Raw genomic sequence first — 6,079 nt, forward strand, 5'->3', positions numbered from 1 at the left:
TGTTTGAGAACAGAGGCCTGATCAGGAGTGAGACAGGAGGCAGGAGGGTCCCTCCGGAGGCTGTAGCACAAAGTAAGAAGAGCCTCATGGCTGGGACGCTGCGGGGCTGGAGCACTGACGGGGGCCCGGGAGACCTGCCAGACCCCCAGGAACTCAGTCCTGAAGGCTGGGATATAAGGGAGCTCTTCCGGAGAGCAAGCCGCTCCATGCGTCCCACACGTGATGGAACCCTGATCCCATATTCATCATCCCCCTAAAGGGGGCACAGTGCAGAACGACAGAACTAGCAAGACAGAAGGAAGGGCACAGGGCCTCCAAGCCCTCAGGAAAGGGGGCTGCCTGTGACCGGTGTGGAGAGCAGGACAAGAATGGGGGGCAGAGACCTTCCTTTCCTGTGTTTCTGCCCCAGCTGGGTGCGCTAGCTTTCTCCAAAAGCATTTATTGATTGCAGAGGGCCTAAAAGGGCAGAATCCCCAGGAAGATTCCAATCTAAGGCCGACTCCTGAGCAGGGGGGACAGAGGGCTGATGTGCACTGAAACAAAACTGAAAGGGGAATAGAGGTCATCAGTGCGACGTGCGGACTGTGACCATTCAGTGTTTGCATGGCTCTAGAAGAGGTGACTACTCACCGCTTCCCAAGGCAGACCCATTTGACACAAGGGACTGTGGTCTGTCTCCCAGAGCTCCACCTCCTCATCTCCTCCACCCATCCATCCAACTACTACTGCCACCACCACCCCCAACCTATCCATCTTTCCACCCATCTATTCAAACATCCTGCCCTCCACCCACCCAACTGTTATGGCTGAAAAGTGAGTCCTTGCGCGGTGTACACAGAATCAATGGATAGACAACAGGATTTTGAGAAGAGAAAGTATTTATTGCTAAGCCTAAAGCAAGGAGATCAGAAGGCCTATGGGCCTTAAACTGGTTCCCCAAACAGGAGAAATTTTCAGGTTTTTATAGCATTCAAACAAAGGCAGACAGGTTTGGGATAATGAGCAAGATGGCCAGCTCTGGGCTGACTCTTATTATTACTTCATTAACAATCATTACGGGGGCTATGTGCAGGAGCCCCAGACTTTAAGATTGCAAAACAAGATAAGGGGATACAAGGGCCAGACATGAGATGTCTTGTTACTGTCCAGTTACAGGGTAAAGATTATGGAGTTTCAAAACGCAGCATCAGTATTAAAGAAACAAGGCATCTGAGTGAGTTCAGTGAGTTATGACAGGTACAGATGCTTGCTTCTGGCTATGCTACAATGTATCAGAAAGTTAGACAGCATTTAGATGATGATTGAGTAAGGATATTTATTAGTGCTCTTACTCAGCTATCAGCCGTCTTCCCATCCATCTGTGACCCCACCCTTTCATCCACCCATCCATCCATTTGTCCACCTACCTGTTCACTCACTCTTCCACCACCTACTCATCTATCCATTCATTCGTCCACTCAGCTATCATTTACTGATTGTCTACTATGCATGAAGCCTAATCACAGAAGTGACAAGTGGCATAGAAAAGGGCAGGCATAGAAAAGGGCAGGGAGGGTGAGAGCTCAGGCTGGCGCAGAGACCAAGTGGTGACCTTTGAAAGAGCTTGGGAACTGAGACCGTCTGTCTGGCTGTGACAAGCTTTGGATGGACAGCAAGACCCCACCACATCTTTTCATTTATGCTTTTTAGGGCGATTCAATCCGTCCAGCCCAAATGCCAAAATTTTATGACTATTATTGGCACTTTAATATAAGCAGAATGTATAAAAACTTCTCATAGAGAAACGGTTTTGCAAACTTTCTTCACTTTGCTAACTAAAAGTGAAAACTTGATCAAATCACAAATATTATCAAAAAAAGGTGACCCTGTTAAAAATGTCTTTCTATCTTTGTCTTTTATGTTTTCTAATGAATTAATAAGTTAGTTTTTACAAAAAAAAAAAAAGAGAGAGAAAAAAACCCCACCACATGCCTACCTTCATTGGACTTAATTGCTTTTATGATTTCTCACTTTCATCCGGGCCATCAGGTCTGGCAAGGGCTGAAGCCTTGCTGAAAGAAGTGAAAGCCCAAGTTAATTTATAAGGTGCTTAATGACATGGATGGACCTCAGTTTCCTCATCTGTGAAATGAGGGTCATATTACAGAATTTTGTAGAACTATCTTGAGGATTAGAGATGATGTATGTAAAAGACCTAGCATGTGCCTTTCATGATTATTTCTCCAGCCTGCCCACTCCATGCCCTGTGCAGGCATCCATCCCTGCAGTCCTGGCCCTGTGCAGGCACCCATCCCTGCAGTCCTGGCCCTGTGCAGGCATCCATCCCTGCAGTCCTGGCCCTGTGCAGGCATCCATCCCTGCAGTCCTGGCCCTGTGCAGGCATCCATCCCTGCAGTCCTGGCCCTGTGCAGGCATCCATCCCTGCAGTCCTGGCCCTGTGCAGGCATCCATCCCTGCAGTCCTGGCCCTGTGCAGGCATCCATCCCTGCAGTCCTGGCCCTGGCGGGCTTGGCCTGTGGTTGGTTTTGACCCAACTTCCAGCCCTGAATGCTGCGATCCTCTGCCTCTAGATCAGCTCTGATGGGCTTCCAATTCTTGCACTTCTTTGTATGAAACCTATCCCTGTGCTGGCTATCCCTGGGGAAGGCCACAGCCACCCGATCTGCCCTATCCCTCGTGTTCAGGCAGCCCCTCCCCAGGCTGAATCCCTACCCTCCAAACTAGGAGTGCCCTCTGACCCCTTTCCTCTACCTGCTATTTGGCAGTGGCCAGTTTCCCTTGCAGCCACTGGTGATTTTTCCATGGACACGGGATGAGGGAAGGCTATGTGCAAAGTGCCCTCATATTTATTATTCCCGTTAAACCTTGCAACAACCTTGAGGATCCCAGAGGTAAAGTGTCTGGCCCAGGATTCCACAGTAAGAGCTAGGATTTGAACTCTGATCCATCTGGTTCTAGAGCTGCCTCTTTGGCTGTCTGCAGTTCGGAATCCCAAGTCCTTAAATAGTGAGAAGAGAAAGGGAATGATCAGATCCGAGTTTCAGAAATCTGGCCTTGGAGAAATCTCAAATCCAAGGCTATATCTGTGTCTGAGAGGCCTGGGTACTGGCGGCGGAGCAGCGCCTTATAGGAGCTGTAATTAGAAGAAGGTTCATAATTTGCTGGGTGGGCCTGCACTGCCAGGAGCCACAGACGGGCCCTCGAGGCTGGGCTGGACCAGCCCCATGCTAGAAAGACAGCGTGATGGAAGTTGGCACATGTCCGCAGAAGCTGAGGTTTTAAACAGGAGGAGGCTGCCAGTAAACAGCACCCTGAATTACGCATCTCCACCCTTTCCTATTCAACTTGTGATTAAATAGCCCTGGGAGGCAGGTTCTCACTGCTTGGGTTCCTCCCTTTTCTGCTGGTGTCCTTCCTTAATTCCCCCAGGCCTGGGGCGAGGGGTGGGGGAGGCCATCTTGGAGCCTGCTGCAGGGTGGGGGCTGGGTGGCGTGATTTTCTGAATCCCAAACTGGATGCTCTGCCAGTGCCTCGTCCAAGTTCTCCAGGCTCCTCCACCTTTCTTGACTGCTTCAGCAGACGCATCCCAGCCACAGAGGCTGCCACTCCAGCTGGCCTTGGCCCCTTTTGCTTTCCTATCCCTTCCTTTCCCTCCCATTCTTTTAAGTGTCTCAGTTCAACCCTACAGGCCAGGCAGCTCTCACTTTCTGGTGCAGCTCTCACTTTCTGGTGTCTCTCTCTGGGATCAAGCACAACCTGGGTTTGAGAGACAGTTCTGCCACTTACTAGCTGTGTGACCCTGAGAAGTTACTGAGCCCCTTTGTGCCTCAGTGTCCTTCTCTGTAAAATGGAGATAATAATAGCAATGCATATTAAACCCTTAATACCATGCTGGATTCATGCTAAGTATCATAAATATTTGCTAATATGACTTTAGCACTAACTCTGGATTTTCTGAACAAACTGTCGATTCTTGGTTTATTTATTTATATTAGTGGAGTTATAGGTTCACAGGAGAATCATGCATAAAATACATAGTTCTCATATGCCACCCTATTGTTAACACCTTGCATTGGTGTAGTACACCTGTTATAACTTATGAAAGAACGTTTTTATAACTGCACTGTTAACACTGCTGCATGGTATGCATTAGGGCTCACTGTCCATTTTCACTTTTTACAGCTGCATTTTGAGTGCCTGTTGTATGTTATGTTTGGGGATAAGGATGCACAGACAGAAAAGTTAGGACTCCTTCCCTGCGGGAGTTAAGTTCTGTGAGGAAGGCAGAAGAAAATAGAAATCTTGGTAGCACCTGTGGGAAGGCTGGGCTGGTCAGGGTGCGGCTGCCAAGCCTTCCCAGAGGTGCTGCTGGAGCTGCTGAGTCTTGAATGGGCCCACAAAGGGGGAAGGGAAGGGTGGGTGTGGGGAGACCCGTCTGGCAGGAGGGAGGGCAGAGGGGAGGGGAAGGGGCTGATGCAACCCTCACAGGGCAGATCCAGAGGGCGGGGCTGGAATTTATCCTGCAGGTGTTGGGATAAAATGGTGACGAGGTTTACGCAGGGGGGCTGAGGGGGGTGACGTGGCTCTGTACGTTTTACAGATTCCTCTGGCAGTAGCGTGGGGCTGGGCCCAGGGCAGGACAGGGGGCCCTAAGGATGGAGAGAAGAGAGGGGTCAGAGGGAGGCTTGGGGGTCAGGTGCCTACAGGATTTAACCAGCTCCCGGGAACGGGACACAGCCTGGTCTCATGAGTTTCCCTCGATTCCCACCTGAGTGGGTGAGGCGTCAGAAGCCCACGTCGGACGGTGATTGCCAGCTTGAGGACATACACAGCCTATTCCCGCCCCGGCCCCCGCCCCAGCCCCCACATCTTGCCTAGCTCAAGGGACCTGGCCTCACCATCAGGAATCCTTCCAAGGGAAGCTGCTGTTTATTTTTTGTAATGCCAGTTATGTCGTTTATACAATTAAACATTTAAATTTTAAAGATCTAAATAGCACTAAACTGTATTTCTAGACCTTAAAATTCACGCCCTGCCTTTGGCAGTGACCCACATATGGCTGCGATCAGTGCGCGCAGGAGGCCGGCTCCGCCCAGTGGTCTTCCCATCATTTTACAGTCGCGTCTCCGGCGCGGGCGGGGCCTTCCCCCAGGCTCCAGGCACGTCTTCCCAGCCCGCTGAGCCCACCCCCCCGGCGGGTACCTGGGCCAGCTCCGCTGCGGCCTCCGCCGGGCCCCCCGAGGGGGCGGACAGGGCGGAACCTGGGCCCGCGGTGCGGCCCGACGTGCAGAGGCGAGGGGCGGGTCCGCGCCCGGCATTCAGCCGCCGGCTGGAGGGGATCCTGGGCGCCCGTGAGGCCTCCGAGCTTCCGCCGGCGCCCCGCGCTGGGCGGGTCCCCCTCAGCACCACCCGCCGTCCCAGGCTCCGAGCCCACCGGGCTTCTCAGACCCGCGACTCTGAGAGGTCCCTGCCAGGAGACGCCTGGTGTTACCTCCTGGAGGGGTTCCTGGTGGGCTGCATCAAGGACCTGTGTGCCCCTGTCGCCTGCGCTGGGGCTTCTGGCCACTCTGTCCAGAAGGCCATTTGTCCCCGCCAGTCTGTTCTCGCATCTGCATCGACACTGTGCATTCTTTTACATTGGTGTCTGCCTGCTTAATAGGTGCATAATGATATGTCATATTTGCTTAAATTATTTTTAATTACTAATGAGTAGACCTTTTTTCCCCATGCTCTTCTCTTCTGTATGAACCGCTATATCCATCTTTTTTTTTTTAATTTATTTATTTTTTTGCATGGGCAGGCACCGGGAATCGAACCTGGGTCTCCGGCATGGCAGTCGAGAGCGCTGCCTGCTGAGCCACGGTGGCCCGCCCTGTATCTATCTTTTTGCGGCAAGAGAAATTTGATTTTGATCTTAATATTTTAAAATCAGACCTACATTTTTTCAGTACTGCTTGTCTTTTTTTTTTTTTTTTTTTTTTGCCCCTTGGCTTTCCTTTTGTGTTTATCACATTTTATTTCAGAAGTTTTCCTATATTCAGATATTTCTTTTTCAATTATATTTGTCTTATGTCTGATC

Source organism: Tamandua tetradactyla, chromosome 6, assembly GCF_023851605.1.
Source record: "Tamandua tetradactyla isolate mTamTet1 chromosome 6, mTamTet1.pri, whole genome shotgun sequence".
NCBI classification, from domain to species: Eukaryota; Metazoa; Chordata; class Mammalia; order Pilosa; family Myrmecophagidae; genus Tamandua; species Tamandua tetradactyla.